Source organism: Palaemon carinicauda, chromosome 44 (genome assembly GCF_036898095.1).
Source record: "Palaemon carinicauda isolate YSFRI2023 chromosome 44, ASM3689809v2, whole genome shotgun sequence".
Taxonomy (NCBI): domain Eukaryota; kingdom Metazoa; phylum Arthropoda; class Malacostraca; order Decapoda; family Palaemonidae; genus Palaemon; species Palaemon carinicauda.
In genome coordinates, this window is record NC_090768.1 from 31,401,082 (window position 1) to 31,416,201 (window position 15,120).

The 15,120-nt window shown below is 34.0% G+C and overlaps 1 pseudogene; it reads right to left on the reverse strand.

The window, feature by feature from the left end:
- LOC137634520 (uncharacterized) overlaps positions 1–9,886 on the reverse strand; it is a 39,908-nt pseudogene extending 30,022 nt beyond the window's left edge.
- Positions 9,887–15,120: the final 5,234 nt, after the last annotated feature.

Here is a 15,120-nt window from a genome sequence, read left to right on the forward strand (position 1 = left end):
GAAACTTTTCCGATCTAAAAGGGCACCGCTGCGAGTCGGTGCAAATCTGCATCGCTAAAAAAAAATTTACTATATTTCATAAGGATCTATTCGGCATATAGAATTAAATAACAGGTCAACAACCGGAAATTGCTTCTCTCTGATCTAATCGTAATCAAAGTAAGATAATTTGGAAGAAATGTTATGCAAATGCTAAAACCAATGCCTCTTGCTATGAGAACATCCAACATGTTGAGCGCCTTCCAAGCATCTATTGTACCTCAGAGATGAAGTCTGAGCTCTCCGACATAAAGTTTTTTGTACATCCAGTATACAAGTTGGCAAACGATATGGCAAGAAATGCTCTATTGTCAGTGAAAAAAAATGCACTTCCTTGATGCAGGTGACAGACGAGTTCTTCCAGAATGTGGGCCTCAGGCTGGGCAGGGGATTGACATTAAAACGGTACATGAATATCAGACACCAGAAATTCTCAAATCTTTGGCCACAAGTAACGAGATACTGCATACCAGAGGAGACTTAAATTAAAGTAATTCCGAGAATTTTAGTATACGTTCTTGAAAATAGAAATATATTGGCAAAACGACTAAAAGATCCCCTTACTATGTAATTTTCTGTAAAATAGCTAGATAAAGGCAATGCATACATACATATGTTCAGACGCACATACATGTTCACACACAATATATATGTGTGTAGATATACATATATATATATATATATATATATATATATATATATATATATATATACATATATATATATATATACGTATATATATACATATATATATACATATATATATATATATATATATATATATATATATATACTGTATATTTGCGTAGCAGATAGCTATTGAACAAATACAAGCAAAAATACTACTAAAGAACACACTTTTTTTTTTCCTGTAACTCCGATAAGGGGCGCTATGAAAATCCCGACTTAATTCGCCCACTGTGGCATCACGGTAATGTTAAGAGCAAGGTATTACCTTGGTTAAGAGGTTCATTTGGTATGCGACGACACTGGCCTTAATCACCTTTGGATGGGAATACCGTAACCTTGGGTCCATGACCTGGTTCGGAAAACTCCTTTTTTTGCCTTTCTAGGAAAGAATTATATTTTGGGATGAACTATGAAAAGGAAAATCATAAATATGATTCCACTAAAAAAAAAAAAAAATTCTTGAATTGTATAAGGATGCATTTTTTTTTTTTTTTATGAGTAAATAAGTTAAGTTTTAGGGTGAACGAAACTGGGGAAAATTGTTTATCAGTTAGCTTGATGAAAAATATCATTAAATAGACGAAGGAATATGCGTAAGAACTATATAGGAAAAAGAAAACGTAGTGTAGTTTACAGAATCATAAATTCTTGAATTGTATAAGGATGAAATTCTTTTTTTTTATGAGTAAATAAGTTAATTCTTAGGGTGAACGAAACTGGGGAAAATTGTTTATCAGTTAGCTTAATGAAAAATATCGATAAATAGACGAAGGAATATGCGTAAGAACTATATAAGAAAAAGAAAATGTAGTGTAGTTTACAGAATCATAAAAACTGGCTTCAAGACCACCGTAAGAATAAGCAAAAATAGTAATACTACAGTTACTTTAGAAAAGAACAAAAGAAACGACAAAAAACGAAAAAGGGGAACAAAATAAAGTGCCTTGTGTCATCTCAACCCCATTGCCGTGTGGGAAGTGTTTTACAAACAGCCCCAACCGGGCTCCCTCTCAGTAACTGGAAAGCCACAGACGTGGTCGAATGACAAGTGGAAAGGGTGGAAGGACCCTCAAACAAAGGGGGAACGACCTCCAGGATGCATCTCCCATGAGTAACAGTAAAGATCCAATTGACAATATGGAGAAAGAAAAAACTATCCCTTCGAGTGTACCTGGCTCTTGGAAAACTTGGCCAGAAACTTGATTCTGTTATCTCTATTGAAAACTTTTTCCGTACCCACTGACTGGCTGCTCCATAATGTTTATTGAAAACCAAGATAATAGAAAATATCTGTTATCTCTACTGGCAACTTTTTCCATACCCACTGAATGACTGCCCATAATGTTTATTGAAAACCAAGATAATAGAAAATATCTCTGTTATCTCTATTGAAAACTTTTTCCGTACCACTGACTGACTGCCCATAATGTTTAATGCAAACCAAGATAAAAAAAATGTATAAGGCATACAATATAAAGTGTAATTTTATTTCTAATCATATCTATGATAAAGCTATCTTACCATATAGCCTACTATATCAAGAAAGAATTATCTCTACTGGCAACTTTTTCCGTACCCACTGAATGACTGCCCATAATGTTTAATGCAAACCAAGATAAAAAAAAAAATATAAGGCATATAATAAGAAGTGTAATTTTATTTCTAATCATATCTATGATGAAGTTATCTTACCATATAGCTTACTATATCAAGAAAGAATTATCATACCAAAACAACAGGAATAGTTTTAAAGATTTTAACTTTCCAAATTTTCATCGCCTTTTTTTTTGGCGATTAAGCCTTATTTTCCTATAAACCTTAAATATACCCTCCTCAATAGGACTAAGCACGTATTCAGTAACCACCGAAAATAGCAGTAATTATTTTGTCTCCACTTCAACGTACTGTAATCAAAGTAACCGTGGTCACTAAATAACATCGCTTCTCGTCATCAAATACAATTTTGCATCACGATGGCAAAATTGTTCTCGTCTCTAATTACTTATCTCATGGGCTGGGTGATAATCTTGTAAGAACATCTCGTGAAATGTGCCTTTTTGCATCAAAGATTTCGTTTATTATTCTCTAATACATTGAAATAAGCGAATAATAAGTTTCATTGACCATTTATATAGACAAAATTAACACGAATTGTCTTTAGTTAATTCATATCGTAAAATCAATTTGGTTAAAAATTTGCCAAACTCATCAATGAAATTGTTCGTTTTCTAATTAACAAAGCTACTGCAATCACCTGGTTGACTTTTATTAATAAAGGTCCTTATCATAATTACCATTTGATATACTTAATCTTCCAGGGTCATATTCTTCCTTTCTCGTCTTCTGGCTTGATTGATTAGTGTCATTTATCATTTTCTAGTTTATCGATCTAATTGATCACTAATACTTCCATTTGAATTACCTAGATTTTGGAAGACTACGAAAAAGAGATAGCATGGCGTAGATATAAAGATTCAGAAAGGAAACTATTCTTTCTATTTACGCCCCTTGTGACAAGCCAAGATTAGGTTGTGACTCAAAAACGGGATGAAAGTAACCGAGTCACAACCTACTCTTAGCTCGTCATATTGGTGACCCCGGAGTGACCCGAACACCCACCCTGCATCATCATTACCTACGGGAATCAGCTCGAAGTACTCGAGATTCACAAGCGGATATAACCGAAAAAGTCCCCATAAGAATGCGAAATCAATACAGGCCATTGGAAGCATCTCCTGACTCTATGATTTTGAAAGGTTTGAGAAATGGATCAGAGAATCCAAATACCGTTATATAATTAATCTGCTCCTCGGGTGCATTGTTAAAGATTTATATTAATAAAACAGTATAAGTATGGCAACATTTATTCCAGGATTTTTACCGTTTTAAAAACGGTTATATTGACGTAAATGAGTGATATTACGGTCACCAAGCCGTAAAAGATAAAAACAATGTAAGGTAAAATTACGGTCGCTTGTATTTTACTGAAATACGGTTGAGAACAGTATAATTTTACGGAGAGTTTCCGATAAAAAAAATACGGTTTTTCATAACAGTGTACTATCATGTCAATCAAGTTGATCACATAATTTTTAAATAACAACGCAGTGAAAATTATCAACATACTTTATCACCCAATGAAAAAATCTATGAGTTTAACTAAAAACTATTGTCTGAGGGAAAACTTCTATCACCAAAAATTGAGAGGAAAAAATAGACAATACAGTAAGTTTTACCAAGATGGAAGAATTTTGCCATGCGCATGACATCAAACCTTTGTTTATGGAAATGATAATATTAAGACTATACAATAACGAAGAAAACAACTACGAAAGTTGAAATATAACTACTGGAGTCACGTTAAAAAATATAGATTATTTAGTCCATAAGACTTCAGATGCAAGAAAGTTTATAACGGTTTTATCAGGAAAGCGCAGACTTGCTATCTCCCGCCGAGCAAATCAACAAGGGGAAGAAGGTGTGGGGGGATTTCCCGGAATCTAGGAAAATTTGACGGAGGCTGAATTCCAGGATTCATCTGGAACACACCACTCTCATGGTAAACAGAAGCCTATTCACAAAAGACAAAAGCTTTGGATTTTCAGTGCTGGTTCTAAATAATATTGATGATATATTATTATTTATTTTGAGACGAATGTAGTTTTAGTATTGTAGCGTGGATTTAGAATATTTTATTTTGTTTAATTTCTAATAGCAAAGCTTGTTCATTTTTCCTCTATTTCCACCTGATCACAATAAACAGTCAAAACTTAGAGCGATTGTGAAATTATCAGGGAAATTTTCTTTCACACAACAAAGCTGAAACCAAAATAGTTCTCCATTCACTATCTAATGTTTCTTCACATTTTCAAGAAATAAACATTCATTAGCATAGCTGACATCTTCCCTCAACATGTTTAAAACATGCTCTATTAAAATTCCTTGAAAACCCCTACAGACATATCGAAACTATTCATAGAATTTAAGCTCTTGACAGTATTAAATTGCTTTAAGCATTTTTTTTTCTACAAAATATGCATTTTTCAAATCATGTATGTATTTATTATTACTCAGCAGTAGTGACATAAGTAATTCATATTAAGCTATATTTTTTCTAGTTCCAGATGTAAACAAAAGACCGAACTGATTAGCGCCATCTACTGCCAACGCGCCCTACTAACAAGGGAAAATGGTTGCGGACATGTAAGGCACTTTTCGGTCTTCCCTTTATCCCTGGAATTCCAATGTAAGACTATAGAAGTAAGGCAATATGTCTGGAATTTACGAATTACACAAAAATCATTGAATTCGTGACTTTCATTGTAAGTAACTGCTTTCTCCACTTATTGTAAATCTACCAAAATGCAAAGTACTAAATCAAGCTAAAGTACATTCTGACAAAGGTTACCTAACAGGTGAGGAGAGGTATACCTTCCATCAAACCCAAATGTTTCTGGATTTCACCCTATCCGTCTTTTTTTAGATCATAGAGACCAATATCTTCCAAAGCAAATATTTCTAATGGTGTTTTTCCTATCTTTCGCACATACCCTGCTGCCTCTTTTGCTCCACCTATTCTGTAACTCCCCTCCTCTTTCATAATGCATTCATTCGATTTATTTACTCCCAAATGCATTAGCAAGTCTATTGCGTCCTTTCTTCTCCCTCCTTATTAACATTAATTCCTTCATCTTCCTGATTTTCATTCATTCTCATTAACTCTCGACTTTCTCCTAATGCAAATACTATCTTTAGATTCTGCAGTTTCTTCTCACTAACACAAATCATCATGTTGCTTCTTTATCTATACTAATATCAAATATGCCTAAGTCCTTTAGCACAATAGATAATTTCTTTTCCTTCCATTTCCAAACGTCTTTCCAAAACTTTCCTATTGTAAATATTTAAACCCCAAACCTATTTTATTTTCTATACCTACAATGTTTTCCCTTTTCAATCCTTCTGTCATCGGTCTTACTCTCTCGCTCAAAATTCCAACATTCACCTTCCCTAGTATAGTATGGGCTATCATGCCTCATGACTGCCACGTTTGTCCCACCTTCTCTTCCCTCACGCAAATCTACCCATATAGTTCATTTTTTCCTTCACTAACCTTTTCTTTTTTTCTAATCCAACCGTTCACTGCTTTTATTATCTCTTTTTGACCTCCCTCAGCCATCGGCAGCACCAAATGACCCCATTGTGGAATCTTACAAATCCATCATCTATTTGTACTACTTAAGTGTCTTAAACCCTGGTTCATAATTCATCACTTTTCCCCTTAAGTACCCCTCTTACTTCCTTCCTATCAAACTCACTTTTTTTTTCTTCGTTTGTAAAGCAACATTTTCACTCTTTGATCTGTACTCTGTAACCTGCCTTTAACTTCAACCATTTAATGATCATATGTATTTCCATGCATTCCTCTTACCATTAAATTCATAATTTTTCTCATCTATCATCATTACACTGTGCTAATATATCATTCAGAAAACTTTGCCGCCCCATTTTCTCCCTTCTAAAGTATACTTATAATCATTCTTCTTTAAAACCAGATGTGTTTCCAAAAATTAAATTCCTTTCCTAACACATTTCATCAAGAGTCTTCATTATCATCTACTTCAAGAGCTATATACGATTAAACGACTAGCAATAACATCTCTTTCTTTGTTACCTACTAATGCAATCACATTCTCAAAACCCAGGGTGGCACAAATCAAAATCTCCCAAAATTCAATCCCACCTATTTCCAAACCTGTCCTATACACATCCACTATTACAACTTTTTCCCTGCCACACACAATCCAACCCAATCAATCCTCGAACGAACATCAATTTTGTACTTTTTCACTTATTGCAAGGGTCTTCTTAAAACTATAAACATTCAGTTCCTTAGGTCTGCTCCTCTCAGCTACCCAGACACAACATCTCTCTTTTGTCCCTATTCCTATAATCATTGCTTTTCTCCGTGTTTCACTATTGAGCAAGTCATTCGGTTTTCTCTTCAGACAAATCAACTGTAGATGTAGGATAAAGATGATTAGCTGCGAATGAGATGGGGAATTGGTGATGTTTGCAAGACACTGCTTCAAGTGGTGACAATAAAGAGAAATTGCAGAAGCTGATGAGAAAGTTGCATAGTGTTTGCAAGAGGAGAACATTGAGAATAAATGTGAGTGATTAAGGTAATGGAAGTAAACGGAAACCAGGAAATGAAGTAAAAAATATTATTATGAAAAGTAGGAAAATGGAACTGGTTGGTTCTTATAAACATCACAGATTAAACATAATGTATGATAGCAAGGGGAGAGAATACAAAATATAGACGATTTGGAGAAGGTAAAGAGGTATGTGGATTTGTGCAAAAGATTGGTAAGGGATTTGAGCTAAGGTGCTAATGTACTAAAGCATTGTTGAACCAACTCTCCTGTATGTGTGAATGGTGAGTACAGATAAAAGATAAAAGGTTAAAGATGTTTTCGTGTTTACGTGAACTGTTTGCACATTATGTGGGATGTAAAAATGAATTGACAAGATGGGAAATGTAGACATTCGTAAATGAAGAATAAAAAGCTTAATATAATATGTCTGGTAGTTTTGAAATGGTTTGGCCTTGTGGAAAGAATGGGTGACAAAAATAGGGAAAAGGGATATAATTCAGAAGTTATAATAGGTAGGAAGAGATGGAAACCTGGAAAGGTATGGATAAATGGAGTAGAAGTCTTTGTAGAAAGAAAGGGCCTTGATATCTCAAAAGATGAAGATAGAGGTGACAGGCGCTCTGTGTATAAGGGGTTTAACACGCTGTTTATGAGCCTTTTTGTGTAAACCTTACACAATGATGTTGTGTAAGGGTTACTATATATATATATATATATATATATATATATATATATATATATATATATATATACATACATATATATATATATATATATATATATAGAGAGAGAGAGAGAGAGAGAGAGAGAGAGAGAGAGAGAGAGTCTACGTTTTGAAGTTTCCCTTAAAATCGGGTGGCTTCAGAAGAAACAAATCAATGGTCATGGCATATTCATACATATTCTGTTGAAAACAAAGATGAACTGCGTGGATAAAAATATCAGCACATTAGTCATTTCACAAGTGTTCATGAAAGATAATCAGCTTTACTTCGAAACCTTGTAAAAATTTTCTTTTTTACTTTTACACACACACACACACACACACACACATATATATATATATATATATATATATATATATATATATATATATATATATATATATATATATATATATATATATATATATAATGCATACGCCAGTCAGTTAAATCTATCAAATATTTAGCGTACAGTAAAATATCGATCATTATCTGTACGTATACTGGCTAGTCTAAAAATATTGAAAAGAAAAAAAAAATCTTTCTTATAATGCATATGCAGCAATTTAAACTATTAAATAATTCCCTCAAGCAAAATATTGCGCATAGAGACCAAAATACGACGCACATTATATTCCTTTGTTGTTGAAACAAGCCGAGCGGTGTCTTCCCTAATAGCACCCAGTCTCTTACCTTACCAAATAAGTCAAGATTCTCCCTGTTCCGATCCGACTGTTGAGGTGAGTTGGGGCTACCGCAGGGGGAACTTTACAAACCTTTATTATTATTACTATTATTATTACTAGCCAAGCTACAACCCAATTGGAAAAGCAAGATGCTAAAAGCCCAAGGGCTCCAACAGGGAAAAATAGCCCAGTAGGGAAAGGAAATAAGGAAATAAATAAATGATGAGAATGAATTAACAATATATCATTCTAAAAACAGTAACAGCGTCAAAACAGATATGTCCTATATGAATTATTTAACAACACCAAAAACAGATATGTCATATAAAAACAATAAAAAGACTCATGTCAGCCTGGTCAACATAAAAACAAAACACATTTGCTTCCTAAATATCGAAAAGTGACATAACCCTGAAATTTATACAAAACATACTAAAGTCGCGTAATGGAACTTGGTCGACGGCCGTTCAATTATTAACGGTGAATGAGATAAACTATGAATGAATTAGTTACTGGTTTAGAAGCGTTTATATAAAAGAATATTTGGAGAAGAGAGGACAAGTTAGAATAAAAAATACCTCTGAATGCGAATTATGGTTGAAGTCACTTTCACGTGTTGTGACTATCCGCAATTTTCCTCTTCAGGATACATTTATATTTATCCATTTTATAGAAAACTTTACTTAAAAGTTGTATAAACTGATATATGGCATAAAACACTTAAAAAGAATATTATCTAATCATCTAGGGTTTGAATAAAATAGTTATTATTAATGTGGCCATCATTAAAGAAACAGATTTCGGTATTTACCAATGCTGAAAACTAGACTTGTTTTAAGAAGGGCGTATCTGAAGGGGAGCAATGACGGTCTATCAGGCTCTATCTGGACTGACTCATCACGTTACATAACGAAGTTTGGATTATAAAACAGTTTCTAAATTATCCTAAGCCCCAAAGCAGCAGACACTTTCTAAGCCAATCATCTAAATAACACAGTTATTTCATCCAAAGCGTCATACTGCATTACCGATCCGTTAACTCATGAAAACGTAAAAATATTAAAAAAAAAAAAAAATCTACACAAAGGTGCGCAAGGAAAACAAAATGAACAGGTGACAAATTGTATTGCCCGATTTTTAAGTTTTTCTCCTGTATTGATGAAAGATTTAACTGCATTTGTTTTTTAGTTATTTTTGTCAATGAAAGAAATTTAGTTAAACACAAAACGAAACATATCAATCGTTACAAAACATCGTATAGGAAACTATATATAAAAAAATATAATCTCTGTTTACCTTAAATTAATCTTGTACAAAGGGGGATAGAAAATTTTTTATACAATGTTGCGTCACATAACATTAATAGGCCTAACGGGTAAACCCAATTCTAAACACTTTTATAATTCTACCAAAACTACGTTAATGCAAGAAAATGATGAAAAATTTCCTGCACCTCTATAGGAATAATTGGTCTTACCTTGACCGCCGTACAATGTAGACTGCGAGACCATGAAACTGCACTAGTGACTTGTTGGGTAATCCACAAGTGGGCACAGGTAAGGAGAGCATTGTGGGTAAGTTACGACCGGTCACTTAACGGGTGTAATTTCTATCCTACGATCCTCCTCCATCCATCCCCTATTTTCAAGGTTCCGGTTAGCCAATATTCACAATCCCACGAATCAATGGCATTAGATTACCATCGTCTTTGGCTATTACAGCAGAGTAACTCTGTTCATTTTCATCCTTACTATAGCATAACGAGACTTCAAATCCCCCTTAGTATTATCATTTATTATTATTATTATCATTATTATTATTATTACTAGCCAAGCTACAACCCTAGTTGGAAAAGCAAGATGCTATAAGCCCAAGGGCTCCAACAGAGAAAAATAGCCCAGTGAGGAAAGGAAATAAGGAAATAAATAAATGATGAGAACAAATTAACAATAAATCATTCTAAAAACAGTAACAGCGTCAAAACAGATATGTCCTATATAAACTATTAACAACGTCAAAAACAGATATGTCATATATAAACAATAAAAAGACTCATGTCAGCCTGGTCAACATAAAAACATTTGCTCCAACTTTGAACTTTTGAAGTTCTACTGATTCAACGACCCGATTAGAAAGATCATTCCACAACTTGGTAACAGCTGGAATAAAGCTTCTAGAATACTGTGCAGTATTGAGCCTCATGATGGAGAAGGCCTGGCTATTAGAATTAACTGCCTGCCAAGTATTACGAACAGGATAGAATGACGGGCAACTAAGTTATATAAGCTTTGAACATGCATTTCCTAATATTATCTCGCTCGTTTCCATATGCTAGTTGAAATCTATGAATACTAAGGGAGCAAAAACTAGGCCAACTGCACTATAGGCTACCACTCACTGCTCATGACACGACTAATAAGTGTTTCTCTCAAACACAAATAACAAAATTGCTTTTTTCAAGTTGCTAAAATAATATTGCATTGAGCTTTCTTTTTTATGCTTTATAATATGCTCTGAATTACAGCTATATACAAATGGCAGCGACATTAGCTATGGTTTTATTCAAAAACTGGATTAATTGTTTCAATACATTTAACTTGGTATTGCATCATATTACTAATGTTACGGTATTTTATGAGAGAGAGAGAGAGAGAGAGAGAGAGAGAGAGAGAGAGAGAGAGAGAGAGAGAGAGAGAGAGAGAGAGAGAGAGAGGAAAAAAAACCAGCATTTTAGGAAAAGACGAGAGCTGGACCCTCCCACAGGCTTCTGACAAGACCTGATCCAGTCCTTCCCATCCCACACGCCCATTGGATAGCCTTGAACTTGAACTCCAGGTTTATGGGCGTTCACCACATCTACCTATTAAAAAAAACACTAACGAATAAGTAACCAGTTCCCCGGTACAGTTTATGAACCCCACATTTCACCAAGGTCCCATTTTCAAGGCTTTAAGTTTTATCCTTGGGGTTATCTACCTCAACTATACAACATTCTTAATTCATTTTTATTACAGATGATGATAAATTGCTCGTCCTTTCTGGCTTACGCTTGACAAAGATTGCAGTCTACAAGTGTTCTTTCATAGGTTTAGGTTGTAATTATAAATATTTTAAAGGCGTTTTAAATATCTTATACTTAAACAAAAACTTTAGAGGTATAAAAAGTTTTATAGTAGGAATTTCCAGTGAGCGGTAGAACCTGGAATTAGAGGAAAATGTAGCCTATCATACAGTCAATAGAAGAAAGAGTAGCAGCCATAGATATGATGGAAATTATCTCTGCTTTCTGGGTAGGTCAAGAGGAAAGAGTTTAGATAAATCGTTGACTTCTTGGCCAAGACCTTCGGGTTTTCGTGAGACCAAAGTTTGACTGTTGAACTTGGGGTTTTCATGAGACCAAAGTTTGATTGTTGAACTTGGGGTTTTCATGAGACCAAAGTTTGACTGTTGAACTTGGGGTTTTCATGAGACCAAAGTTTGACTGTTAAACTTGGGGTTTTCATGAGACCAAAGTTTGATTGTTGAACTTGGGGTTTTCATGAGACCAAAGTTTGACTGTTAAACTTGGGGTTTTCATGAGACCAAAGTTTGATTGTTGAACTTGGGGTTTTCATGAGACCAAAGTTTGACTGTTGAACTTGGGGTTTTCATGAGACCAAAGTTTGATTGTTGAACTTGGGGTTTTCATGAGACCAAAGTTTGACTGTTGAACTTGGGGTTTTCACGAGACCAAAGTTTGACTGTTAAACTTGGGGTTTTCATGAGACCAAAGTTTGACTGTTGAACTTGGGGTTTTCATGAGACCAAAGTTTGACTGTTGAACTTGGAGTTTTCATGAGACCAAAGTTTGACTGTAGAACTTGGAGTTTTCATGAGACCAAAGTTTGACTGTTGAACTTGGGGTTTTCATGAGACCAAAGTTTGAGTGTTGAACTATTATTTTGTGTTAATTTTCGAGTTAGAAATTATGACTTAAGAAAAACAAATAGATTCCGATCATGTCTTTTATTGTGGAAGATTGGTTGCCATACACAGGACAGGTTTCAAATACACTCAATAGCAATATTAAGTATAAATATGAACACACTACAAAGTCAATGACAAACAATATCAAATTATTTAACCCCGTTTTATAACAAACTCAATCATCGACAGAAAGTTATAGAAAACGAGCATTTCAGATCTCGTAACATAGGATACTGACTTAATTCGTTTTCTTTGATTTTTCTGAACATTGGAATCGAGTTTGAACTTCAATATTTGATATTACAAGTGTCATGATTGTGTAAATTCGTTAAGTTTTCTATATAAAAAAAGAAAAGGAAATGGAAAGCCTACCAAGGCCCGCCCCTTCCCACCTGGTAACAATAGATTGATTATGCATTTTGTTTTTGAACGAACAAAGTCACCAGGCCCTTGGATGCTTTCCATTTCCTTCTCTTTTGAAATGTTTTATTGAAAATCTTAGACATTAATGCAATGACTGTGAATTAAACATGCCAAGAATCGTAGGGCGTTTTTTCAAGATAATGTTATAGTATTCTAGTTAGTTATTACGTCATTACATTTCAATGAAAATGGCAAGTCATTGTAAATGAAAACTTAAGAAATTTAAAATTTTTAAATTTTAAATAATAAACAGAGCAAGGGGATTTCTTTATACATTTAAATTTTCGTTTATAAACGATCATTAAGTGAAAACATGAGGATGGGAGTGGAGTCTTTTATTGCAATTCCACCACGATTGATTTCTCCAGAAACCTTTTGCTTTCTCAAAAGCAGACAGGAACCACTATTGCCCAAAGGCATTTCTCATCCATTCCATTCCATGTGCATGATTGAGTCGGATAAAGGAGATTGAGAACGTTGCAGAAGGATGGCTGAAGTTCAGATGAAACTGGCACGATGACCGGATTCGAAGACGTCACAAAAAGGGGTGGCATCAAGAAGGGACTTCAGAGGTCTTCTTCTAAGGATTTGATGATACTGTTGAACGAAGGCAGGCTGCAGGCAGTGTTGGCTACTTCTTGTCACAAGCAGGGAGGGCTGGTTGCTTCAATTTTTCTCTTCTTCTCGGCCATAGCAGGATCTTTTGGAGATAGGCTTTTGTTGTCTGAAGGGAAGGTTAGAATCTGGCTCTATCGGATTTCTGGTCTTCTCTGTTTCTTATCTTGCTAGGACTTGGATCTTATCTGCTTTGGGCATAGTTCCTCTCTTGTCTTATGTCCTGTCCTATCTTAATTACAGTGGGCAGTGGTCATCTCCATAGAAGGCGTTCTTTTTAACAATTCTGCATCTCTATTGGCTTCCTCTAAAACGCCCACTTCGATCACGCCATGGAAGCTTCTAGAAGAAATTTTTTATGCAATCTGGACCACGTGTTAAGTCGTAACAAATGGGCAGCATGTGTCCTTCTATGATGACATATATCCTAAACAAGAATTTCCCTCAGGCTCGGTTTCTCAAAATATGGTGACTCCACTTATTAAGACGATGACATTTTGGTCAAAGCAGGACAGTTCCCTTATCACAGCAGGCTCTCTTGGCGAGGCTTGGTTTACTTTCAGAATGCTGGCGATAGTTAAATGATGACAGGCTTTGCTAAACAGGGCCGTGGTCGAATCTCTTCTTGCCTCGCTCACTCTTTGGGAATAGATATTTTTGTCTTTTATACATCTCCTTTAAAAGTATTATATCTACCCATGACAGTGACAAACGAGTACACCATGAAATTATTTCCGTTTTCTTTAAAGTGTGACAAAAAAAAATAACACACGTTATCGTATTAATATATAGATTATTATTATTATTATTATTATTATTATTATTATTATTATTTTGCTTATCATCATCATCATCATTATCATTATTTTCATTTTCATTATTATTATTATCATTATTATTATTATTATTATTATTATCATTATTATTATTATTATTATTATTATTATTATTATTATTATTATTAAGCCCGAAAAGTTGAAAAAGTAAAAAACGAAAATGATAAAAAGGGTTAAAGGTTAAAGATTTATCACCAATTGCCCTTAGAAATGCTTCATACAAAATTTTTATGGCTCTCATGAAAGATGAAATAGAACACTTAGAGAAATATATGGAGATGAACGAAACTCAAGCCGGGTTCACTAAAGGAGTAAGAGTGGAAGATAACATATTTATTTCACAATATTGTGTAGAAGTTACAAAAGGAAAGAAAGTTTGGTAGTAATTTCAATAGATTTAAAAAAAGCCTAGGATTTAATAGAAGGAAAAAATAATAGAAATTTTGAAAGAATATAGAATACACCCAAATGTAATAGGTGCATTGGAAGAAATCTGCGGAGACAAACCCAAAATAAGCATAGGATATTGATTAGAAAAATACTTTGATGTAATGAGTGGGATAAAACAGGGATGCACAGGGTCAACTACTCTGTTCTAACTAATTACATATAAAATAATAAATGAATTAGAAAGAAAAGGAAAAGGCTTTGAAAACGAAATAATAAAGATTTGGGTACTATTCTTTGCAGATGACAGCTTAATTGTAGCTTGAAGTATAGTAGATGCTGAAACAAGTATTAGTAGAAGTATGTAAAGAATGTGGGTTAGAAATAAAAAAAAATAAGTCATATACTTATATATAATATGAAAGAAAATCCGGAATAAAGGGTATTAAGATAACAGAAAGCATACAATATTTAGGAATAGAGATAGAAGGGAAAAGAAATATGTTAAAAAAAAAAAATGATGGAAAAGGCAGAAAAGCTAGCGAACTTGACCGACTCAATTATTGCGAAAAGCTGCCCCAAAATATTAATAGGAAAAAACTTCTTGGAAAAA